This window comes from Dasypus novemcinctus, chromosome 16 (assembly GCF_030445035.2).
Source record: "Dasypus novemcinctus isolate mDasNov1 chromosome 16, mDasNov1.1.hap2, whole genome shotgun sequence".
Taxonomy (NCBI): domain Eukaryota; kingdom Metazoa; phylum Chordata; class Mammalia; order Cingulata; family Dasypodidae; genus Dasypus; species Dasypus novemcinctus.
The window spans coordinates 93527082-93553483 of record NC_080688.1 but is presented as its reverse complement, the minus strand read 5'-3'; the positions used below and the strand labels follow the sequence as shown (position 1 = coordinate 93553483).

The 26402-nt window shown below is 52.8% G+C and overlaps 1 long non-coding RNA gene across 1 annotated transcript; it reads right to left on the bottom strand.

Annotated features, from left to right (window-relative positions):
* Window positions 1–5026: 5026 nt before the first annotated feature.
* On the bottom strand, window positions 5027–7109 carry LOC139436630 (uncharacterized). Its single transcript, XR_011645911.1, has 4 exons — window positions 7019–7109; window positions 6773–6917; window positions 6488–6638; window positions 5027–5698 (listed from the first exon to the last, which is right to left on the bottom strand). It is a non-coding gene; the product is annotated as an uncharacterized lncRNA (long non-coding RNA).
* Between the last annotated feature and the right edge of the window lie 19293 nt (window positions 7110–26402).

The following is a 26402-nucleotide window of genomic DNA, read 5'->3' as shown; positions in this document are numbered from 1 at the left end:
TACATGTGCAGGCTTCACCTGCTGCTTCAAGGGGACTTGCCCCTTTCCTTAAGGAACTTTATGGGAACTCGGGCTAACTAAAATGATGCGACAGGTCATCTGTACTCTGCTAAGGAGTAGCGAGACCCTTGGCCAGCCACACGCTGCTGTTCCTTTGTTTTCCCATCGCCTCCCTGTACCTTAGGCGAGAAGAGAAGAGGTGGTTGGGGGACCCGCTGGGGGGCGCAGCCTCCGAGGTGCCAGGACCCACATGTGCTTGACCGTTTCTCACTCCAGTTCCCAGTGGGGCTCTGACTCCTGCCGTTAGGTTTTCTGGCAGGAGGAGCCCATAATCCTTTATCTACAAACAACCTGCCGCAGCACCAAGCACCAAACGCTCCGTCAGTAGCTGTTTAACGAAACTGCCCCGATGCACCCAGCGTTTGGCTGACATTGGCTGGATGCTGCTCGGCAGATACACCCTGTGAAATGCTCACATCTGAATTCTCTCTTCCTGCTGAGGGGCTGCGGCCACTGGGTGCTTCGTCTGGAAGGTCCCCTGTTCATTTTGAAGATCTTTGCATTTCTTTGCATTTCGTGGAGGGCATGTCCTGGATCCTGGAGAGCGGGGCTTGATCTTGCCCCACCCCACACGCGCTCTCTCACCTCGAGCACCGCGAGGAGGGCTGTGTCCTTCCTACACGCCGGCGGGCACTGCCCGCCGCAGCCGGCGGCAGGCGCTGCGCTCTTAGTCCCTCGCTAGCCCTCCAGCACTTCTGTGGGTCGGGGTCTCACGCCCTTCAGGAAGAAAGCCAGGCTCCTTGGGGGCGCGCCACCAGCTGGCGAGTGGGTGCAATCTACTCCCATAAGATCTGGAGCCCACAGGGCTCTGGGCACAGCGGCTGAGGGTTTCCAGGGAACTGGCCGAGAGCCCGGAATGGATGCCCTCCTTGCGTCCCACCCCCCCACTCTCCCCACTGCCCCCGTTCTCCCCCCCCCACCTCCCCTCCTCCTCCCCACCTCCCCACTCACCCGCCCCAGCTCCCCAGTACCCCTGCCCCCATTCTCCCTCCGCGCCATCCTCTCGGGCTCGGCCTTTGGCTCAATGTCCTGAGTCCAGCCCTTCCCGGCCCTCTGGGGCAGGGCTTCCAGACCCACCAGGAAACAGGAGGCGCAGCACGCGGGCACCAGCTCCCTTTCCCCTGGCTCCTCTCGGCAGCCAAGGAGCCCAATTCTTTTCTGCCTTCGGTAGCTGGCAGAGCGCGCCCTTCCCCGCAGCCGCCTGCCGTCCCCCTCTGGGACGTCTCCTGGCAACAGCCCGAAGACCCCCTCCCCCCACCCCTGTTTCCTCTTCACCTTTGCCGTCACCTCGACAGGCAGCAGAGCCGCGTGGACGGGGCACGGGCTGGCGCCGTTGGACCTGGTTCTGGGGCCAGCCCTGCCGTTTTCCAATCATGTCACCGGGTGCCCCTTTCCCTGGCTGTTTCGTTAGTTTATAAAGTGGGCACCACGGTCTCTCGGGCATGTGTCTGGGCATGAAGTTCACTCAAGTGCCCCCTGAGCTGCCCACTGGGGGGCTGCGTCCGCGCGCGGGTCCCCTCTGCCCACTCCCCGGCTCGCGGGAGCGCACGCCCTTTGCCGCCGGTCTGGCCTCGGAGCCCTGGAGCTCGGCCAGCCGTCAGGAGCGAGCCGAAGGGCAGGGCTGGCCCCTGAATGTTCTACCACTTCATTCTTTACAAGAATGGTTCTTTCTGGGTAAATTTTTCTGACCTTGGATTAGGCAACGGTCCCTTAGACATAGCACCACAAGCACAAGCAACAACAGAAAAAACCGAGTGTGGCAGTTTGATATTGTCTATGAATTCCGAAAACGGATACTGGTTTATGTTTGTAAATGGGTCTGCCCCTCCGGGCATAGTAGATCATATTAGATTCAGAGGTTTCACTTTTGCTGGACTAAATAACGACGAAGGCTTTGAGTGGGCCAGTCGGTAGGATGTTGCTTCCCTGTACCCTTGCAGGGTGGAGACTCACAGGGAAACAGCGCCGCAGGGAAGGAAGGTGGGAGTCTTGAGCTGGAGCATGCAAGCACTTGATAGATGCTGCTTTTGCTATTAATTTACCGTGATGCAAGCATTAATTACTAATAATGAGGCAGACGTCCCTGGGTGTGGGCCACCTAAAGGAAATTAAAGACAAAAGAAAAGAAGAGATCTGGGCAGTTACAGTAAGTATGGCCTTGCGCGGTCCAGTCTCCTGCGCCGAGGTCGGTGAGGGCTCTCCGCACCCTTAGCCTGGCTCTCGTGACTGCGGGGTCCGCTCCCCTGTACCCCCGAAGTTGAGGGTGAGCCCGCTCTGCTCCCAGGGGCTGGTCCCTTCTTTCCACCCAGCAGGCCGGGAGGTGGGGGCTGCCTTGCCTCCCCTAGTCCCTGCCTGCTTTCCAGGTGACCCGTGCTTGCCCCGAGGGCCCGGAGGCCTGAGGCCAGGAGGGGCAGCTGCAGGTTCTTGGGGGAGCCTGTGCAGATCCCGGCAGGCTCTCGAGGACTGAGGGCATCTCGTGGCCAGCCTGGGGACTCCAGGGCTCCCCCGCACCGTCTGGGTGTTCTGAAGCTCCGTTTCCCCAGAGAAGGGAGTGGGCTGACGGCAGAGGAGAAACGAGGACCCGCTCAGACTTCCTGCTCTCACTCTGTGTCCCTTTCGTGCCACCTCGCAGCCCCGGGCGAGAGGCTGGCATCTGCTCCCCCTGCGCGGCCCTCCCCGTGCCGGCGGCGGGCGTTCTCCACCCAGCGCCGGAGCCTCCAGCCCCGCTCCTCCAGGCTCAGCTGGCCTGCGTCGGCGGTCCATAGAGAATGGACTTTTCAGGGGCCGCCATTCTCGCTTTGTCTTCAAGCTTCCCTTTCAAGCCCATCGCTTGGAATCAAACTCACGTCCAAACGCGCGTCCAAGCTGAGCCCGGACCCGGGTTTCTTACAGGTGTGCAGCCTTCTCCGGAGCTCCCAACCAGGGTGCCTACGTCGGCGGAGTTGGACAGGCTGCCGAGAAGGACGGACAAACGCCCTGCACTTTCCTTTCTGCAGCCGCCTCCTCTCACCCCTTCTTCCCACCTCCCGGCTTCACCCCTGCACCTCTTCCAGCTCCCGAGAGTAAGGGGCCCTTCACAGGAGCCCCCAGGCTACCTCGAGGCCCCAGCCCCGCACCCACGCCCCTCCCAGGGCCCCTCTGCGCTCCGCGCCCCCAGCCCTGCGTGCCTCTCACTCCTGCCTCCCCAGGCCCGGGGAGGCCGCCCTCGGAGGGGACAGGAGCAGCCCCAGGGCTGAGGACGCAGGGTCCACGCACCCTCAGGCCAGGAGCGCCTTCCTGGCCCTCCTCAGGGGCTTGCAAGGGACAAGGATGGTGGCAGCTGGGCCCACTGGGCGCTGGAAGGACACGCGTCCCAGGCCTCCCCGTGGCCCGAGCGGGCGGCCGTGTCCACTTCCTGGCGAACCCTGCGCTCGGCAGCCCCAGCCCCCCCCCCAACTCAGGGACTTAGGGGGACACAAAAGACGGGGTCAGGAAGAAGTTGCCGTTTAAATTGTCATCAGGCCAACAACCGCCCATGGCTTGGGCAGTTCCTTCTGTGCTCTCCTCCGGGAAGAATTCCCGTCTGCAGTGAATAAACATGAAGAGGGGAGCCCAGCTGCCGGAGAGAACGCCCCATCGGAAGCGCTGGCGTGCGCACAGCGACATTTGTTACATTTACTCACTGCCCGCCTAAGCTATACGGCAGCAAAGCCGTCACACACAAAACAGCTTGCGTGGGAAGGTGCACCCCAACCCCCGGGACTCCACGGGCCCTTCCCAGGCCCGGGGGCGGTCACTGCTGGGGGCCTGGGTGTGACTGCGCCCCAGGTCGGGGGCGGGAGGGCCAGGGAGGGTGTGAGGCTGGCGGCTCCCGGCCTTTGCACAGTCTGACAGCTCTCAGGGCTGTCCCCTCATGGTTGTCCTCTTGTGGTTGCCCCTTCGTGGCTGTCCTCTTGTGGTTGCCCCTTCGTGGCTGTCCCTTTGTGGCTGTCCCTTCCTGGCTGTCCCCTTGTGGCTGCCCCTCGTGGCTGTCCCCTCCTGGCTGCCCCCTCGTGGCCAGTGTGGTGTCCCCCAGCGCTCGTGGGCCCCGAGTGGCCAGCGACACCGTGGAACTGGAGCTGACCAGCCTGTGGGCCGGCGGCCGTCGCAGCCTCTGTGGGACCTGCCCGTGTCCTGCCCCCCACCCTGGCATCCTGTCCCCCGCCCGCTGCTGGCGCCAGTGTCCCGTGGCCGCGCTCTCTTTCGGTGTCCTCTCCACACGCCTGGGCTCCGCGGTGGTCACGTGCAGGGGGTCCCGCAGCGTGGAGGTCACTGCGGCGAGCAGGGCAGAGAGGAGGCTGGAGGGCGCCCGGCGGAGCCGCTCTAGAACTCAGACGTTCGCCCCCAGCCCTCAGGCTGGGAAGCCCCACCCCGCTGCCTGGGCCCCCGCGAGCACCCCCCGGCTGCCCCCGACTAGCACCCGCTCGGCCCCCCATGAGCACCCTCCTGGCCCCCTGCGAGCACCCCCCGGCTGCCCCCGACTAGCACCCGCTCAACCCCCATGAGCACCCTCCTGGCCCCCTGCGAGCATGCCACACTTATTCCAGTGAGAAATGGAAAAGCGAATAGGAGGAAGCTCAGGACAGTAGCCCGAGACGCTTGTTGATGCGTAGCTCCTGGAATGGAGTGGAAGGTTCTGGATTTCCCAGGATGTTTATCATAAAACAGCTGGAGGCGGAGCCTGCGTCCTGTGGGAGGAGGGGCACAGCCCACCTACTCGCTGCCCAGGGCTGACCCGGGAGTTTCCTGTGTCTTTCGGTAAACCGTGGAGAGCCGTGGCCCCTTCTCTCCTTACCTCTGCCTTCCTTCCCGAGCAGGGGTTCAGGCCTCAGGCTCCAAGAATCGGAGTCACGAGGTGTCAGTGGGGAGAGCACAGGGACACTCCTTTTTAAAAAGTTTTTCATTTTTCATTTTTATTTACCCTGCTCCCCCCGCCCCACCACCTGCGCTCGCTGTCCGCTCTCTGTGTCCATTCATTGCGTGTTCTTCTGTGCCTGCTCGTCTTCTCATCTTCTCTTTAGGAGGCACTGGGAACCGATCCTGGGACCTCCAACATGGGAGAGAGGCTCTCAGCCGCTCGATCCGCCCTGGCGCCCGGTGTGCCGCGTCTCTCGTCTTTCCTCTGTATCTTGGTTTTGTTGTTGCATCAGCTCGTGCGGAGGCCAGCTCTCTGTGTGCACCACCTCACCTTCACTAGGAGGCCCCGGAAACTGAACCCGGGACGCCCCGTATGGTAGGCGGGAGCCCAATCGCTTGAGCTGCATCTGTTTCCTGCAGGGACGTTCCTTTAGGGTCACTCCCTGTGCAGCTGATGCTCTGGATGGGAATGCTGGGGGGGACGCTCCCGAAGGCGGGGAGGCGGCCGGCAGGCCTGGCAGGGCGAGCGCTCTGCGCTCTGCTGAGGAGCCCCACACCTGGAGGCCACCTCGGGCGTCCCTCGCGGACGAACCCCTGCTCTTGTGGCCACCGTCACTGCCTGAGGTCCACAGCCGGTGACCGCGGGGCTCAATTTCTGAGCCGGGGCCCGGGGGCCCGGGCTCTCGCCCCGTCAGTGGCCGCTTGCACCTTCCTGGGTAGGCACGGCCGAGGCCCAGAGGGTCTTCTTTGGGCATGGGAAACACTGGAAGGAGACGGGGGAAGGAGCCTCAGGACGACGTGGTCGAAGGGCCTTCCTCACGCCCCAATCAGTGCGTGCGCAGAGGTAGCGGGGCCGGGCGCCTGCCTGGCACCTGCCGACGGGCGGCTCGGACACCAGGCCCCAGCCCCAGGCAGCGTGGGCGCGTCAGCGGGCCCTGCCCGGGGACCCCTGAGGATGGAAGTGGCGCATGGAAACCACCTCCAGACCCTGCTCCAGGGGCCAGCGGGGGGATCAGAGTTTGGGGAAACTCAGGGCAGGTCGGCCCCCAACTTCCGTCCAGGAGAGTCCCCAGAGCTGGCCCAAGAGAGCCCCTCCTGTAAGCCCGCCCTGGAAGGCCGTCCCCTGGGCGTCTCAGCCCCGCGCACACCGGGTCAGGCCAGGCACGTGGGGCAGCTGGACCAGCTCCTGGGTGGTCCCTGGGGTCTGTGGTTTGGGGGTGAGTCTGCCTGAGGTCACACAGGGAGTGGCTGGTGTCTGTCCCTGCCCTTGTCTGTGGTTGTCCTTGACCGTCCCCCAAGGATGTGGGGTCAAGGGCAACCAGCCACAGAGCCAAGGCCAGCTGCGCCTTCGGAGGCCCTGTGGGCCATTGGTGGAGATGCTGGTGACACTGACAGTTGGTGGCGTGGCGGGGAGGGAGGGCCCTGCTGTGGCCTTCAGTCCACCCAACCGCCCGGCCCCAAGCGGCCACCTCCGCCGCCCCTCCCCCGTGCCGATGCTGGGTGACGACCCCCGCAGGACCCAGCTCCAAGGCCTCTTCCAGGCGACCCTCACCTGCCGGGGCTGGCTCCAGGCAGACGCGGCAACCGCTCCTGTCGGTGGGCACCTCGTATTCAAGCTCCTGCATCCACCAGTCACAAGTTATCAGGAACAGGTGACCTGCCCGACGCTTACCAGCCGTCACGACCCACCGGGATTGGGCCACCTGCGTGGAGGAGTGTTCTTTGGGAGAGTGGTAGGGAAAGGATCGTCCCCACGGCTGGCTCTGCCCACAGCCAGCTGCCCTCAGGGCTCGTCTACAGCCAGGAGTTCAAGTATCAATTGTCAGGACCTTCCTACCTGTTTCCCTGTTTCCCGTGAGCCTGGAGGTAACGCGATGTCTTTATGGAAAGAAAGTGCAAGAGGCAATTCCACGTGACAGCTCATAGAAATAATTCCAAGTTTGTCTTTGGCGTCTGTTGTGTTTCCTTCGTTCTGGGCAGGTCTGAAATGAGTTGGGAATTCAAACATTTCAAGTAAGTTACAGCAGTCGCGTGAAGACTGGAATCAGGCAGTTCTGGAATCACCCCGCCTCCCCATACTTGCCTGATGCTCATCTGCTCCCTTTTCCCTGCATATGTGTTGACCCTGTGAATTCCAGCTCACCTGTGCAGCTCTTCAAAGCGTTTTGTTTCTCCCTCAAAAAAATATAAAAGTAAACCCTGAAGTAAGTTAAGGGTCTTGCCACCAGGTGGCAGTGGAGCCTAAATCACAGGCTCCCGACGCCCAGGGAAGGAAACATTTTTGCCCCACACCAACTGTGAGTTGACCCCGTGCCAGTTTGTATGTGTATGTGTGTGTGTATAAATTTCACAACACATCTGTGAGGACACAGACACAGGAGTGTAAGCCGTTGTATTAGTCAGATAAAGGGGTGCTGATGCAAAATACCCGAAACCGGTTGGTTTTTATAAAGGGTATTTACTTGGGGTAGGAGCTTACAGATACCAGGCCATAAAGCATAAGTTACTTCCCTCACCAAGGTCTATTTCCACGTGTTGGGGCAAGATGGCTGCCCACGTCTACCAGGGCTCAGGTTTCTTGGGTTCTTCTCTTCCCAGGACTTGCTTCTTTCCAGGCTTAGGGTTCTTCTCTTCTTGGGGCTCCAGCTTAAGGCTTCAGCATCAAACTCCAACATCAAAAACCCTCCAACTCTGTCCTTTGCCATGCCTTTTATCTGTGAGTCCCCACCCACCAAAGGGTGGGGACTCAATGCCCTACTGGCACAAGAAGTTTCCATAATTACTTAATCAAGGAAACCTCTGAATCCAATATAATCTAATATGCCCAGAGGAAAAGATCAGTTTACAAATGTAATCCAATATTTCTTTTTGGAATTCATCAATAATAGCAAACTGCTGCAGCCAAATAGTCAGAGTTGGCGTGGCTCATCCACATGTGCGTCCCAGGGAAGCCCGAGGCCGGCTTAGCCCAGGCTTATCCTTGCACCCTCATGGCTCCTTCACCTACACGAGTTCTCATTCTGACTTTGAAGTGTCAAAAATATTGGCATCTACAAATAAAAATAAAATTAAATAAAAAATGGAAAAAAACCACAAAATACTGGCATCTATTCAAAGTATTATATGGTAAATCCCTAAAATTGCTGGTTTATACTTTTCTCTGCTGCCAGCCCTACAGCCAAAGAGCCCTTCTCTGCTCTGCTGCGGAAACACCTGGAAAGCAATCCTTCCATCTCCCTGCCCTTACGTTCGGCGTCATTCCCCTGAGCTGATGCTCCAGCGAGAGCAAAGTTTCAGAAATGTGAACAGTATTTCCTTCTTTAGAGATAGATACTTTCTAGATTAAACCAAGTCTAGGGTAAAATCTTATATTATCTGAATGAATTCTTAACATATATTAGTTTATTCTAAAGCTTATTTTATATACAAACTCTACTCACAAGTTTCCTTTGATACTCCTCTGGTTTCACTCCACATTGGAAAGTATTTTTAGTGTGTCCTCAACTTTGTTCTTAGAACTAAATTCCCACGTGTTTCTCAGTGGCTGTCTCCAAGTGTTCCAGATTGCCTCCTAGCTGTTAGAGGAGAACAGAAGGAGAAAGAGGGAGCATCTTCTCTCAAGGGCGGAGGGCCCCAGCCTTGGCTGCACATGACCATCACAGGAGGAGCTCTCAGAAGTAGACATCCGGGCCGTACCCAGAGTTTCTGATTTAGTGGGAGCACTCCGGGCGTTGGTGTTTTCTTCCCCAGCTCTCCAAATTACACTAACTCTCCACGCGGCAGCCCCGACCAGTCCATTCCTTCCTCGTGGTTCTCCAGCTCCAAGTCCTCTGCTGTCATCACACCCGAAATAAGCAAATGGAAATGGAGAGCGGAATGTGTATGTGCCCCTCCTGCTCCAACTCATCTCCTCTCCCAGCTGCAGGGCTGGTTGGAGGAGAAAGACTCACTCTTCCGAAGAGTTGCTATTTGAATTTAACCTGATCATGTGGCTACGAGTAGTAGACATGGTACCCATGATCACATGACACCCCAGGGCATGCTGGGCAGATGTGACTCCCGTGATCACGTGACACCCCAGGGCATGCTGGGCAGATGTGGCACCTGTGATCACATGACACCCCAGGGCATGCTGGGTAGACGTGGCACCTGTGATCATGTGACACCCCAGGGCATGCTGGGCAGATGTGGCACCTGTGATCACGTGACACCCCAGGGCATGCCGGGTAGACGTGGCACCTGTGATCATGTGACACCCCAGGGCATGCTGGGCAGACATGGCATTCGTAATCACATGACACCCCAGGGCATGCTGGGCAGATGTGACTCCCGTGATCACGTGACACCCCAGGGTATGCTGGGCAGATGTGGCACCCATGATCACATGACACCTCAGGGCATGCTGGGTAGACGTGGCACCTGTGATCATGTGACACCCCAGGGCATGCTGGGCAGACATGGCATTCGTAATCACATGACACCCCAGGGCATGCTGGGAAGACGTGGCACCCATGATCACATGACACCCCAGGGCATGCTGGGCAGCCTTGGTGCTGTATTCCCTGGAGGAGCTTCTCCCCCTCCACACTGCTTTTTTCTTATTTCAAAGGATTTTCCTTTTTTCCTGGCAGCCCTCACTTATAGAAATAGGAGTGAGAAGGGATGTCACACAGGGGCCCAGGTGAGCAGAAGAGGCGGTGAATTAGAAGAGGGAACTGAACAAAAGTTTGCTTCAAAAAAAGGCTTGCCAAAACAAGACGGCCATCCCGTGCTGACCACTGGGAAATGGACGTGCAAATTGAATCAAGACCCAAGTCACCAGTGTGAACTGGCGGCTAAAAATAACTTCCTTCTGAGCAGCCTCTGTACGTGGGAAAGGGCTGAATGAGGAGCAGCTGCCGGGAGGTGCGGCTGAGACCACGCAGGCCAGGGGGGCTCTGGCGGGAGGAATCTGCGCGTGGCTCTCAGAGGCGGGGGCGTGAGCCCAGCAGGCACGCTCGGGGGCAGGAGGTGCGCGGCCCGGTGCCGACAGCCGGCTCCACACAGCAGGCCCAGGCCCCTCGGCCCCGCCCGGGGGCCTTGGTGGATTAGAGGGCCAGGCGGAGGCCAGGCAGGCCAGCGTGACTCAGGGGCTAGCTCAGGGGGCGATTTTCCAGAAGCTTCTGCTGCGCGTTTGGAGAAGAGCTTCTGTGACTGTTTGTCAGGAGGTCCAAGTCTCCTTGCCTTGAGACTGACACAGGCAGGCTGCTTTTCCCTGAGCTGCCTCTCTGGCTGCTTCCAACTTATCTGCAGAAAGGAGCAGGGAAGGAAACGTCTGAGACAGGCACATCTTAAAGGACTCCTCGGAAGGCTGCTTCGGAGGAGCCAGGCGTCGCTGGGGAGGGAGCAGAGCCGGGGTGGATCGATCGTGTAAACGCCCTTGGGGCACGTCCCCTCCCAGGCGCTGGAGGCCCACAGTTAACCCTGCCTCAGTCCTCGCTGCAAGGACCTTGGCCTCCAGGCGTTTCCATCATCTGAAGCCAGAAGGCTTTTTCTTGGATTTTTCTTTGCCGGTTTACATGAAAACAATGCCTTAAAAGGAAGTCTCCTCGATTTCTGGAAGACCAGTTTTCATCTCAAATTTCTTGCCCGCAAGGAACGAGGGAAACAGGCCCCCCTTGATCTGCACGGGCAGGCAGGGCCGGGTCCAGACTCTTCTCTACCCCAGAGTTAGATTTTCTCTTTCAGCCCTGAGCACTGCTATCCAGATGGAGGAAAACCGGGAGAGCAGAGAGGCGGGACAAAGGGCTTAGATGGTATCTAAAGGCTCTTGTTCTTGCAGCAGTTCTTATCAGCTCCAGACCTGCACATTCACCCGAGAAACACTTTAGCACAAAAGGTAGAATTTTCTGACTGATGGCTCATTGAAGAAAATTTAAATTCCAGGCCACTAAGCAACAATTTGCAAAGACGCCCTCTTTCCCAGGCTTGCTGGGTCCAGGAGCAGCCCGGCGGGCTCCCTTGGGGACTTCCCCTACCAGGGCCAGAAGTGCTTGGAAAGAGTGCAAAAGTAAGGTGTTTTTTTCTAGTCTTTTCTTGAAGAGTCCCCTTTCCCCACCACTTGTAAAAGTCCAAGGCCCCACAAAACGCTGGCCTGAGTCCTCGTTAGTTTTAATAGTCAGCGAGCCCGCCCCAAGACTGTACGAGATAATTAACTGGGCTACAGGAAGAAAACAGTAGAGTCTCTTTATCCTTTAAATCAAATTAAAACTCCAGCATTACCAATATTTACCACGGATGGGTCCCAGCCCCGGGCTTGGTGCTGGCCACACGGAGGCGGTGGCCTGACGGAAGGGCTCCCTAGCTCTTGGTGTCCGCATATAGGGTGTATGTGGGCATGTCCAGTCGTCCTGCTTGTGCTCAAAACACCAATCTAAGTGAGAGCAAGAAAGACACTTATTAGAGTAAAGGTAAAAGAATTTATATTTATTACACCCTTTTAAATGCGTATGTTTCTATCTACACACATATGGTGTTAGCACTTATTTGGGTGGGTGCCAATTTTTTTAACTGACACCGACCAAAGCTTGGACATTTTAGCTTAAATGCCAAACCCGTGCAGAGGAAAGAACAGGCCACTTGGGCCTAACTTGGCCAGACACACCTAAATAAGTTCTTCCGTTGAGCGCAGCTCTCATCTGTAGATTTCTTTGCCTTCTTCACCCGAGCTACTCTTTCCAAACGCCGAGTTCCCTAGCAGAGGTCTGCAACGGACCATTCACGCCTGACGGTGAATTGCATCACTCACTTCTGGGTCAGCCAACAATCCGATGCCCTGGAAATGAAAATGTTGGAAAGGGTGAAAGAAAAGGAGCCTGAAGAATCAGGGATTTGGGGCCGTGGGGATTTGATCCACACTGGAAATGAGATGAGCCACCAGGGAGGGAGCAGTGGGGATGGGGCAGGGAGGGCTGCGCCCCACGAAGCAAAGGATTAAAAAAAGAGAGGAAAAGGCAGCGGTGTCCACCGTGCGCTCACCCGGCGTCTGTGTGACCGGATCGGGGCCCAGCATACGTTGCTCTACTTTGTTCTCTCCATAAACAAACGAAACGCACTGGAAGGCCCCGGTTCAGATTTCCGCCTTCCAGGCTGATGAACGCTTCTGGAAACAGCAGGGGTCCCCTAGCAGCGTCCCCCACACGCCCTGACGTAAGTTTGGAAATTGATTGTCCCACTCCTGTGGGCTCTTGGGCGCTTCCGCTGGGTGCACGTCTTGAGTCAGAGCACCCTGGAATCTTGGAGCTGGAAGGGCTCTGAGAGAACTTGAGAAGCTGTGTTCACGGACACGGAACACCACAGCCAGTCAGGACCGACGCTGGGGTCGGGGTCGGACAGATGGCGATTTGAATTCTCACACCAGTATTTACTTGTCGGTGTCTCTGACGAGCTTCTTAGCCTTTCAAGCCTCAGTTTCCCCACAGAACCATGTTGAGGGATTATGCTCATTAGTTGACATTATTCACGTGCAACCCTGGCTTCATTATTACCTCTGAATAAATGCTAACACCCCCACCCTTTGCCCAAATCGCAGGCCAGCTTGGCGGGGTCCTGGCACTGCAAGGAAGTGGGGGTTACCAGAACCTGATGTGTGGATCAAGGAATCCTATCGTGAGAAGTCTGTCCCCTCATTTGTTCTTAAAAGCAGTTAAGACCTTTTTGTTTCCTCTCCTTTCAAGCTGCAGATACTTAAAGACTTTGGACTAAGAGACGCGTTTATTGCAATGGGTGGAATTATGTGTCCACGGCCTCACCCCCGCCTGTGAATGGGCCTTATTTGGAGGCAGGTCTTTGCAGATGCCATCAAGGTGCAGTGAGGTGGTGCTGGATGAAGGTGGGTTCCAAAGAGCTCAACTGATGTTCTTACAAGGAGAGACACACAGACGCACAGACACACGGAGGAGAAGGCGGCGTGGAGAGGGAGGTGGAGCCGGAGGGCTGTGTCTATGCCCCGCAGGGAGCCTGCGGTCACCAGCGTCGCCAGCTGGGGCGAGGAAGGCGTCTTCTCTAGAGCAACTCGCACGTGGCACCGTGGCCCGCACGCCGGCCGCCCCAACTGCATCGGCTCCGCTCAGGGCGCAGGGCTTGTGCCCAGGAGACTCTCTGCGAGCTCCTTTCTTCCGACAGGCTTAACGCCGTGGCTTCCTACAAGGGGGGCCCTGCGGCCTTCGTCGGAACATGCGTGGCCGTCCACGCACCTGCTAAGGCTGAGCTTGTGTGCTGCTCTTACGGGTGGGGAAACTGAGGCGAGAGGAGGCAGGCAAGTCCCCCACGGGGCTCCCCGGGCACACCCAGAGCCCGGGCTGCGCTCCAGCTCAGAAGGCCTAGGGCACACGGTGGCTCCTTCTGTGGCCCGAGCCCTGCTTCTGGGGGGCGAGGCGCCAACGCTGCAGGTCGAGTCAGAGCCACGTGGTTGTCCCGCGCCCGCCACCTTGCCACCAGCTTTCCTCCAGCGTTGCGCGGGGCTTGTCACGCCTTGGTCTCGTAGCCTGCTTCTGCTGTAGAAGTTGAGAGAGGTTCAATTATTTGCGTACAGAAAGGCCAGGACTCAGGAATGATTTTGGTGAGAAGGAAAAATGACTTATTGATGGCTGGCCGAACTTGGGAGCTTTCTGTTGCAAACCTGAGCCCCTAACAAGACTTTTGAGTTCCTTTCATACAGAGAGGAAGGGTTAAATTGTTCTTTGTTTCAGTGCTCAATAGGCTTGAATTAGCATACATCGTTCACATCCTAGGTAAGCTTTTAGCATGGACCTTATACATTCTAGATAAGCTTTTAGCACATTTGGTTTGCATTTTCCTTAAATATTTAAAGTTTATAGAGTTTGCATTGCTAAACTGTTTCCTGGGCCTAGAGCTGTTGCCATGGTCACCAAGGGCAGCACTGCAGCCTCTCACCATCCCACACCCACAAGTCAGGACAGACAGATTAGGTTATCTCTGAAAAGACTAAGAGCCTCCCACCCAGAGCCCACATCACTTCAGTGCATCTGCTTCTGTTCTTTCTCAAGGATTCATCACGGATATTTTACCACGTTGTCTCACCGCATTCAAACTCCGTGTTCTAATGGCTTGCCTGTCATCACACGGCCGTACCACGATTTATCTACCCAGTACTCCAACCCTTAGATTCTCAGGTGACTTCCACTCTCTGCTCCTTGGGTAACATTACGACGAACATACTTGCACCTGGCCCTGGGAGGTTGGTTCATTTCTCAAGGTAAATTCCTGCACCGGCAGGTCTGAGGCATAGAGTATTGTAATTTTAAGCTTTCAAAATATATAACAGGATGGTTTTCTGGAAAGTTTTCACCAGTTTATACACCAAGCAGCTCTGTATTCCTTTCCTTGTTCCCCAGATACAGGTATATTTTAATTGTTTGAACACAACTGATGAACGCATCTCATTTTCTGTACTATTTTTGCGTTAGAGTAGCGCATAAAGAGCAGTTGCAAAGACGGCCCCGCGTTCCCACCTGCCCTCCACTAACACTTGACTCTGACCTTTCCCGTGCATCTGTCACGATCAAAGGACCAGCGCAGGCGCGTTATCAGCTGAAGCCCACGCTTTCCTGGGACCGCTGCAGCTTCGCCACGTCCTTCCTGCGCCAGGTGCCCAGGCACTCAGCGGAGAGTCCTTCGGCTCCTCCTGGCAGGGCCGGCTTCTTGGACTTTCCTCGGTTTTGACGACCTCTGCAGTTTTGAGGGGGCCTGCTCAGGGACAGCAGGATGACCCCGGTTGGGGATTGTCTGATGTTCTTCTCCAGGGGTTAGGAGGACGACCCCAGAGGTCCTTCCTCTGCCCTATCAGATCCTTCCTGTCACCTGGCTCACCTGGCTCACCTGGCTCACCTGGCTTACCTGGCTCACCTGGCTCAGGTGCCGCTTGCCAGGTTTCTCCCCTGCAAAGCTGGTTTTCTCCCCCTTCCTTCCATCCACATCAGCCCTCCCCTAAGGGTGAGGCTCCACCTCCTCGGTGGCAGAGTATCTACATAAATTTTGGAGGAATGGTCTTTTATCCCCATTTGAAAAATGTGTTCAATCATTTATTTACCTAAGTATGGACTTGTGGAGATTTATTTAAACTTTGGGGTCTACTTCACTATTTTTTAAAGATTTATTTTATTTATTTATCCCTAGCCCCTCGTTGTTTGCACTTGCTGTGTCTATTCGCCTTCCTTGTTTCTTTAGGAGGCACCAGGAACCGAACCAGGGACCTCCCATGTGGTAGGTGGGAGCTCAATCGCTTGAGCCACATCTGTTCCCTGGGGTCTACTTTAAATCCTGCATTATTTGTTTTGTTGATGGATGTGTTCCTGATTTGGCTGTTGGGTGCTTTCAGTTGGCTCCTGTGGCCTTTGACACACCCTGTCATTGGGTTTTTGTGTGTTTGAGCATGTCTCTACTTTCTGGCACTAAAAGATGTGCCAAGCTCATCCTACATATCCCTACCCCAGCCCCAGAATCTGCCATTTCTCCAAGGAGCCCTGATTTCCTTTTATTGGAGAAAAATATTAGACCGCACGACCTGGGCCCTGGGCATGTATGTTCACCGCTTCTGGGAGCCCTAACTATTCTAACGTGTCTTCCCATCAGAGAATTTTACAGTCTATAGTTTTTTCCTTCTCCTTTCATGTATTGTTATATTATAGCCTGTTTTTCTATTAGGATGCTTACAATTTTTAATTTGTAGGGAATTTTTACAATTTAATAGTAACAGTAACAATTGTAGGTCATAGTTATCCTCTTTAGTCATTGGCTTTGAAATTACACTTAATGTGTTTTTCTAGCATATAGAAACTTAACATTTTTAGGTAGTCAAATATCGTCACCTTTTACTGTATATTTTTATTTTAGTTTTTCTGCTTTAGTAGATTTACTCCAAACATATTTCCCTACACATTTTTCATCTTGTCTTACGGTTTCTTCTTTTGTTTTTTTGTTACTTCCTTTCCAATTTAATTCTCTAATTATTATTGAAATTGTTTTGTGAGGTTTATTTTATTTCATTTGCAAATTATTAATTGTGGGAACTGATGTAGAATGTTATTTTTGTCTCTAATTCTTATTTTAAAAGCCTCATGTTCTCTTCCACTAAGACGACTGCTCATTCTGGTGTCAGCTCAACACAGCACAATAGTCTATTTTCTTTCTACTGTCATGAAGTACGTGTTTTTATGTTTTTAATCAAAGCAGCGCAGACACGGGGCTAATAACGGCTTGAGTGTATAAATACAGCGGGGGCCTTGCTTCACCGGTACTGACCTGCTCTTCACCTCCAGAAGAAATAGTTCTGTTTATTTTAGTGGTTTTATTTTGGTAGTTTTCTTGTCTGTTCTTAAACACTGTTTCTTCAAATAAACTTTGGAAGTATTCTGATAGAGACATTCCCTTGGTAAATTTTATTGGGACTTGTGAAATATAAAAAGTAGTTTTGGGAGAATTAATTTCTTTCTCCCTTAAGTGTCCCCAGGTTCACTAAAATCTTCTGTGCTGCTCAGCAGGGGCAGCATTTCCGCTCTCCCGGCCTCCTCTCATGGCTCTTCTTCAGGGTGTGCCTAGGGGTTGGCGGGGTGTGTGTGTGTGTGTGTGCGGATGTGTGTGTATGTGTGTATATGTGTATATGTGTGTGTATGGGTGGATGAGTGTGTGTTGATGTGTATATATGTGTGTGTATGTGTGTCTATGTATGTGTATATATGTTTGTATATGTGTGGGTGTGTGTATGTGTATATGTGTGTGTATGTGTGTATGTGTGTGGATGTGTGAATGTGTGTATGTGTGTGTTTATGTGTGTGGATGTGTGGATGCGTGAATGTGTGTATATGTGTGTGTTTATGTGTGTGTATGTGTGTGTATGTGTGAATGTGTGTGTTTATGTGTGTGGATGTGTGTGGATGTGTGGATGTGTGGATGTGGATGTGTCTTTGCTATCTGAATGATGTATTTTTTCTCCATGTGTGGTGTTTTAGGAACCCACTTTACAGGACAAATTATGCAAAATATGGCTTGTTTTGCAACAATTTTCTTGTGCTTATCACCCCCAATCCTCAGGCTTAGGAGAAAGAATTCCAAACCAAACCTGCCCTTCCCTCATATTCCTGCGCCCAGCCTTTCCCGCGAAGCTGCCCCACTGGCTTCATCTTGTTTTTATTAGCAACTTTGTAAGCTTACTAAGTGATTATGGGTAACACACATGATTGCCACACATCACCCCACCACCCACACCTTGCACTGCTGTGAAACATTTGTTACAAATTATGAAGGAGCATCATCAAAACATTGCTGCTTGTGCCCAGTGGACACTGTGGACCATGGTGGGGGGTAATAGTCGGATGATATTAGCTCATAATCTGTAACAAATGTTGCACCATGATGCGGTGTGTTGGCAAGGGGTGTTGTATGGGAATTCTACACATGTGCATGATTGTTTTGTAAATTCACAACTTCCGTAATAAAAATATATTTAAAAACGTAATAATAGGGTGGCTTGGGGGAAAATACACCAAATGTAAGATATGGACTACAGTTACTAGTAAGATTTTGATGATATTCTTTCATAATTTGTAACAAATGTCTCACAACAATGCAAGTTGTTGTTGGTGGGGTGATGTATGGGACCCCCGTATAATGTTATGCAGGTTTGCTTTGTAAGATCACAGCTTTTGCTGTACACACATTGTTTATGTATGTTCATGTGCATAATGTTATACTTCAATAAAATAAAATAAAAAAATTGCTGCCAACTCTAGTCCCTTGCTTACATTTGGTGTGTTTTTTGCATAAACCACCCCATTTCTCAATGTGTTTTTAACGATTAAGAATAAATTTCTTTCTCTTCGTCATTGGTTTCCTAGCTACATGCCTTAGCTGGTGAAGAGTAAGAATAAACAAAAAATAGTATTTCGAAGCGGCAGCTGACTTCGTTTCTAGGCCACAGCACTTCAACTGCAATACGTGGCATCACGGGCACCAACCGCATTCAAAATGCAGAGCCTCGGTCATGCTTTATTTTTCAAATCTTTCAAAATCTTACAGGCGTACGAGTCCTTCAAGCCCATCTGATCCAGTAATTCGACATTAGGACGCTGTCTTTGTGAGATAATCAGAAACGTGGCAAAGGTCTGGGCACGCGGGCTTTCGCCGTGGTGTGTCTGCGATGGCTCCTGCCGCCCCGACAGGCCCTGCCCCCGGCCCTGGCGGCACCCACAGCCCCACCTGCACGGGAGGGCCCGCAGCACCTGCTCTGCTTAGTCTCTCCGCCAGCTTGACTCTCTGCCCCCACCCCACGGGCTGCTTTCTTATAGCTGGTTCTTGCACTATCTTAATACACCGTAGAAGTTCTTACATAGTATCTACGAATCTTATTCTTCATCATCCGCAAAATAAAAAGGGAGGGGGATTGAATCACATCCCCCACAAAAGGCTCGTCCAGGCGCCAGCCCCTGGTCCCGAGGTGCGAATAGGACCTTGGAGATGTTGTCAGGCGAGGTGGCCCCAACGTGCAGGAGGCGGCCCTCACCCAGGATGGCTGAGCCCTGGTGTGCAAAGGAAGTGGGACATGGAGAGGAAGCAGGGGCAGGGGGGCAGCCGGGAGCTGGAGGTCGACGGAACCCGGGGGAGAAAGGAGACGCCCCCACGTGCATCGCCAGGTGACAGAGCAGCCAAGGAGCCCCAGAGGAGCCGGCTGGCCAGAAGACTCCCGTCCTGGGAGAAGCCAGCTTCCAGCCTTCGAAACTGCGAGCCCATGAGTTCCCACTGGTGAGCCAACCCAGTGCTTGGTGTTTGTCAGCCACTGAGAAAGTAGAACACAGAGGCATTATACACTCACGTCTACACGTTTCATTTTTTATTGATGCTGGGAGAGATCAGCCTTGGCCTCTTACTGCTCCACTCCCTGCCTGCACAAGCACACACGCAGCAGCTCACCACACGTTTGTGGGAAGAGCCAAATGCCCCACAGTGAAAGCACAGGCAGGAATGCTTTGCAGTCAGTAAACTTGTTATTTTCGAATATTTTTAATGATAAGGAAATTGCTTCTTTTAGTAGCACTAGGTTTGTGCAAATCAAAAGTAATGTACAGGTGCAGGAGAAATATTGGGAAGAAATACATCAAAATGTTGACCCCGGCTATTGCGGGATGGAGGACGATACTTTTGTCTATTCATTTTTAAGTGGGCAAGTGTTCATTTTATAGTTAGAAAAATGGTTTTCGCTTTAAGTTGATTGTAAATATTTAAGTTTGGATTACTGGAAAAAGTACCTCTGAGGAATAGAGAATTTGGAAGCAAAAGCAAGTTGAAAAATAAAGACTTCTATTAAAGAATATTTTAGATGCACTGTTTAAAAATAACCCTGACCAGGAGAATGGACAATAAATAAATTGTGGTAATTTTCTCCAATGGGCGATTACACAAAGCAAAAATAAGTAAATAACAAAACATGTTTACAAGGATAAGGCTACAGAAAAATGTTGAGGAAGTTTAAAGCAATACATGATACCATTTATATATCCAAATCAATGTGTATCAATTATAAACACTTTAAAAATATACAAAAATACTTTTTTATAGTTTAGGATATGTGAGTATATCGTTAAAATATAAAGAAATGTTTGGCGAGCATAAGCACAGAATTCACGATTCCCTTTGCAGGAGGGGATTGCAGTGGAGAGGAGAAAAGCACGGGATTGTGGTTTCTACATCTGGGAGGTGGAGAGAAGGTGTTATTATATAATTCTTTGTACCTTTGTGTATGCCTGTGATCTTTTATAATAAATTTTCAAAATTTCATAACAATTTTGAAATAAAACAAATATGAAAGGAATTCTATTAATTCTTTTGTAAACAAAGATTCCTTTGCAACTAGGGATAGTACATTGTCACCCGTTTACAAACTCAGACTCTGAAAGCTTTCTTCCATTCTTTGTTCTTTCTCTTCCTTTCTTCCTATTTTCTAAGCTTTCTTTTTAAGTGGTACACATTTGCTCTCTAACGGAGATGCTTTTATTCAGAAACTTAGGAATAACATGAAAACCAACAAATCACTATTATTTTCTTTGTCACTTAGCATTTTAGTTATGACCCCTGTGATGACTAGAACTTGCAGGATTTCCCCTGTGCTGTAAGTTACTAGTAATTTACGCCGTTTACATAGACTTTTAACTCGTCAGGGCCCCCTAAGAAGCAAACAAAAGCAGCACCCGGTTCTGGCTTTGCTGAGTTATTTCTCAGGATCAGCAGTTTGAGAAGACAGATGGATGACGGAAATGGCTTAAGACGTTTGAATAACTTGAACCATGCCTACTAGATTCTAGCCATAAAAAGGGGAAGGAGGACAATCTGGGAACATTCCAAAGCACAGGGAGCACCACGCCGTGTCTGGGGCGGGAGGGACGGGCAGCAAGGGCCCTGGAGCATAGCCGGTTAGCTCTGCTGCGAAACATCAGCGCTCCTTGCAAAGTGCAGTTCCCTTACGCCTTCTCGTCTCGCCCTGACTCTGGGGTGGGTGGTTGGAGATCCTGGGAGAAAAGCACGATTGCCTAATTATAGAAAATACATGACCTCGGCGGGCCTCTGTGCAGGCACCAGTGGCGGCGGCTCTCCCGCTCCCGGCTTTGTGCTGCCCACGGGTGACCTTTGCTCCCACCGGAGCCAGGGACTGATGCGGTCTGGGCAAGGTCTCTTTTCTCTGGTCACACTGTGGGGAGTCGCAGCAGCAAAAAGGAGAGGGAGAAGGGAGCTGGGCGCTGGGGCCCACGGCGGGGCGGGGGTGGTGAGGAGAACGCGTGCTGCACCTCCCGCTCACACCGCAGCAGCGTGCGCTAGCCCGCCTCCCCAGGCTCCTCTCCTCGGGAGCGCACACGCACTCACGCTCGCTCACACTCCTCACTAGTGCATGCTCTCATTCACACACACGTGCACTGGCAGACATGCATACACTCACATTCATATGCTCACACTCGTGTGCACCAACACACCCGGCCACACTCAACTCAATGCACTCACACTTCCGCTCACACACATTCACATTTACACACTCGTGCGCTGACACATTCAAATGCACACTCAGGCACTCACACGCAGACTCACAGGCACATGCGCTCCCACACTCTTGCACTTGTGCACAGCTCTACACATCACAGATAGACAGCCCCGCTGCAGAAAGCCTCCCCTGTCCTCTGCCATGGGAGTTTGGCACAAATGGAAAAAACTTGATTTTCACGTCTCATGGTTGAGAACCGATCCACTTAAGCTGTGTTTACAAAGGTCATGAGTTGAGCCAAGGGAATGACCTGAATATATAGACATATTTTGCCAAAAAAGATACTTCTGACCCAGAATTTCCATTGCTTGCCGCCTCCATTGACCCACAGGCAGGACAATTGCGTATTTCTCCAGTTTCCCCAACGGAGAAGCTCGACCAACACGTGCCACTGAATCGGCTGATGGGGCATCTGGGGGGTCTTGATCCCTTGAGGAGGCGAATCGTCTTGGTGCTGAAATGGCCCGAATGACTGAGCTCCCGTTCCACAGCTGCGCTCCTCGGTGCCGCCCCTGATCTTAGCTTTGGGCTCAGAAGTCTGAGCAGGCAAAGCCCGGTCGTTAGGGAACGTGGCTGGTGAGCACCGGTCCCTCGGCAGTGTGGGTTGGTGTCCCAGTTTACAAACCAACTCTTGTAGGATGGTTTCAGAGGGCACCAACAGCAAATAAATAACTTGCAGTTTGGGGCAAGGCAAGAGCAAATATTACTTTAAGAATTAGAATTGAATCACAAAGATACGGAACTCAATTCCTGTACATAAACACATTTGGTTTAAACTCACAAACTGGTGTGGCACGAATCTAATAATATTTAAATTTTATTATTTTAAAAACGTCTCATTCGCAAGTGGCCAATGACAATTATTGTGAAAGAAAACTTGGTCTTCTTGTTTATATTCAAGAACAAACTCAGATTAGTGCTCTTTTAAAAGAGGTTGAATAGGAAAATAAATCAGTAGTGATGTCAGTTTGTCTTATTTCAGAAATAGTCACCATGGAAACAAATCACTGACCTATTTCTTTTCATACCTCGAAGTAAACAATAGGGCCTCCCCTCTGCCTCGCATCCTGCCACAGGGGCCCGGAACTCCTCATACAGAATGTCCCCAAAGGACTTTTTGCTGAAACCTACAGTTACTCCCAACGTGCCCGTTTTAATTGCTGTTAGACACTCCTGGCCTCATGATGGGTGTCTGCGTTGAAAGGAGACCCTGGGGCGCCGTCTCAGGCGTCCTGAGAGCCCGAGCCCAGCACTGCCTGGTGGGGGGTTTAGCCGGTGCCCCCACCCACTCACGTAGCAAATGCCCCGCAGGCGAACCCGTCCAAGTCCCACTCGAGGTTTTCGTCACGCGCCTGTCGGTGGGTACAGAGCACGGGCGTGCTGCCCCCTGGGGAGGGAGCAAGTGCAGGCGGCCGGCCCTCACCCCCTCCCGAAGCCACTTGGTATTCGTTGTCCTCCCCGGCCCCCCAGGTGCCCTTGTGGAGCGAGCCTGTGTCCCCCCCGAGCCCCTGCCCTCTGCGGGGATGTGTGCCTCGGCCCACACCGGGTGCTGTTCTAACGGCCTCTAAACCTTCCACTTGTTTACTGTGTGATCTAGAAAATGACTGAGAAATGCTTAAACGAACAAAGACAGTGAACCCCACAAAAAGCAGACACAAGACAAACAAACCCCCAAACAGAGCTCTATACAGCTGCAGAGCTGCTGAACTGAGCGGAAAGACAGAAATCAGCCACCCTCTCAATAATGTTTCAAAATCACCAGTAGAAAACGACCTTGGCAATGAACTTTTCTTTTTGGAGAAGTCTGTTTTTAAGCACAGAAGGAGGCCTGGCCTAACGCGGTGGTCGTCCCCCGTGCACCTCAGGTGTCTTGGGAGAACGTTCTGAGATTCCCCTACACTATCACTTTGTCCATGCACCGTGATTATCCAATCAGCTGTCTCAGCGTGATGCCAAACAGCTGTTAGGAAAGTGGAGGCAAAAAAACCGATCGGCCTGGAAACTCGGTGCATTAATTGCAAACGTGTCCCTACTTCTCCACCTCCCCTGCCCCATGGCTTTTGCGATGTGACTGTAGCTGACCCTCTTAAGGGCAGAGTCTGTGCTGTCACCCTTTGACTCTTTCTGGCCATAGAAGTGGCAGAAGTGATCGTGTGTTCATTCTGCCACTGCCACGAGAACAAGCCAGAGAGCACGTGGAGGGAAACTGAGGCACCCCAAGCTACAACCAGCCCACTCCCAGAAGCAGAGCCATCCTGCTGACCCGCAGTTGGCCACACACACGTGAGGGAACCCATCTGTGCCCAGAGGATGGGAAAACCACTTGTGCAAAGCTGTCGGAGCTCTTCAGCCTAGCAAGTTGGATGACCAGAAGGCTGTACATCTGCTCACATAGTGAGATGAGGATGAATGAAACAATGAATATTCATGAGGTGCTTTACTGTCCTGCAGAAGAAGCTGTTGTCTAAGAAATGCTGGGCACCGGTCTCTGTTCAGCCTGAGTCTCTGGTTCTCCTCATCTCAGAGGGAAGGGTTTTGTTCTGTGGTTTTGTTTTTAGCAAGAAAACCTTGATTAGAGAAAGTGGGTGAGGACTCACAGGGAAAACGACATGGCAGAGGAGAGAGTTTTAGTGTTTGATGCTGGAGCCCTAGGAAGTAAATGCATGGAGAAGGAGAACAGAGGAAGAGGGACAGCTCATTAGACTGCATCCTGTAGCCCGGGAAGAGGGGCGAGCCTGGTGGTCCACAGCTGACCTCGGAGGAGCCCGGAGCAGCAGAGCCTGGAGAGGGGAGCCCGGCAAGAGAGACGAGCCTCTGCCAGCCTACAGCCCACCCCACTGGGGCGCGGGCATGGGGAGGTATTGCTTAGTGGGTGCAGAGTTTCTGTTTGGGTGATGAAAAGGTTTTAGAAATAGTTGTGAGTATAATTAATGCCACTTCACTGTACCCTTAAAAGTGGGTAAACATGGCAACTGTTATATTATTTGTATTTTACCACACACATAGAGCACCAGGTTGTTTCCACTAGGCGGCCTCCACCCTCACTCCCAGGCCCAACAGTCAATCTGCTCTTTTCAGAGCCTAGAGCTTTTATGTACCTAGATGTGAAATTAGTGATATTCAACTAAAGTGATCACTGCTGGATGCGTTAGAATGAAAAAGAGCATTTTGAGAGGGACTGAGCCTCCGTGGCACGATCGTAGCCTCTCCTTGGTGGTTCTGCCCCTTTGGCTGCTCCTCCAGGGGTTGACAGTGGGTGATGGGCATGCTCCAGGCCAACTCAGAGCAGTAGGACTGCATTATTTTTCCTCTGGGTAAGAGGAAAACAGCATTTCTTTTACTTAGATTCATTACAAATTCCAGTGCATTTGAAAACGTTCCAACTACAGAAATTGACATTTAAGGATCAATCCTTTGGATCCACTTTGTCCACTTGCTTCCTTCCTGATGACTCTGGATGGTCAAATGGCGAATGACCCCTACGTCTGTCTATGGGGTCCCCCAAAGCCACACGTACTCCTTTCCCAAGAACCGTCAGCGTGTTGTGGCTGCCTTGGTATAAAAAGTAGGCATATAAGGGTACTTTTTTTTTCTTTAAACAAACTCCATTATCTCTCCAATGTTCAGAAAGATAAATGAGCACAGACTGGTTAAATGACGTGGCCAAGGTCTCTTGTTAATGAGGAAAAGAAAATGCTTGAGCATATTCATACCTCCTACTTTCTTTTTCTTAACTTTGGAACTCGCTGCTCAGTCCCACCTCCCTCCCTGCTGCAGTGGTCGAGCCGGCTCTCTTGTGTTACAGTTTTGTAAATACTCTTCACCTATGGGAGATGGTCGCCGTGGTTATTGGTTCATTGGGATGAGTCCCTGTCGTGAGGCTAAGTTACCCTTTAACAGCTTTCAGCTGGTGGGGGATGGTGTGTGGCCAAGATCAGAGCTCCCCACCCCGCCCAGAACACGGCCCCCGGCTGAGGAGGGCTGCGTTTACTTAACTTCAGGACTCGAATTCTCCCAACTGTGCCTGCTCTGTCTTTCTGCCTGTGAAATATCTGGGTCAGCGAGAAAGCTGGTTCTGGGCTCCATCACGGGAGGACGTTTGTTAGGAAAGGAGCAGCCTCCTTGCCGCTGGCTGCTTGAGAACTGGCAGGACTCAAAGCGTTTCCCCACGGCTGGTGGCGTGAGACTGGGAAAAACAGATACCACTTTTTAAAAAATTCACAACTTAAGTTATACATTTTGTGCTGTTCACAGAAGCCCTAAGATGGGGACAAGAACAGTTTAAAAAAAAAAACTAATCCGTTAATTTTTAGGAGGTTCCAGAGATTGAACCCAGGACCTTGTCCATGGGAAGCAGGTGCTCAACCACCAAGCTACACCTGCTCCCTGTTCTTATCTTGATAATACCAGTGCAAGTGAAGGGCCTTTTTTTTTTTTAAGATTTATTTTATTTATTTTTCTCCTCTTCCTCCCTGTCGTCTGCTCTTTGTGTCCATTCGCTGTGTGTTCTTCTGCGTCTGTTGGTATTGTCAGGCAGCACCAGGACTCTGTCTCTTTTTGTTTTGTCATCTTGCTGCATCAGCTCTCCGTGTGTGCGGTGCTACTCCTGGGTGGGCTGAGCTTTTTTTTTTTCATGTGGGTGGCTCTCCTTGCAGGGGGCACTCCTTGAGCATGGGGCACCCCTGCGTGGCACAGCACTCCTTGCGTGCGGCAGCACTGCGCACGGGCCAGCTCACCACACGGGTCAGGAGGCCCTGGGTATTGAACCCTGCACCCTCCATGTGGTAGACGAATGCTCTATCAGTTGAGCCACGTCCACTTCCCTGAAGGTCCATTTTTGAAAAAGTCAAACTCTTAGCATAAATGAGAAAATTACTGTAGACCTATGTCACTAAAATCCTGATGTCCAGGGGCCATGACCAGTGATGGGACGTCGCTGCTTGTGGCTGTGGCTGACCTGCCCGAGGAGTCAGGCCCACAGAGCCGCATCAGGTGGGAAGCGCGACACTGGCGCATGGCTGAGAGCAGGCCGAGCCGGTGCCCCCACCCGGAGAATGTGGTTAGCGTCCGCGCTCCACTCAGGGCTGGCAAGAGGCCGCACTCCCGCAAGCCTCGCAGTTAACCTGTGTGTTCTGTACACAAGGCGAGGAAAGGACAGACAAAACCCCTGGGCTCCTGGCCTTTGTCTGTGGAGGAGCCAGCGAGTCCAGCTGGAATTGTGCTGTGTGCCGGAGGGGAAAGGAAGGGCTGTGTGACCCAGTACCATAAGCCAGTACAATCCAGCCAGGGTGGGAGGGATCCAGGAAGGCCCCCGAGTGGGGCGCGTCTGGGCTGGGACCTGGCACACAGGCTGGGCCCGTGCCTTACCCCGGGGCACGCACGCCGA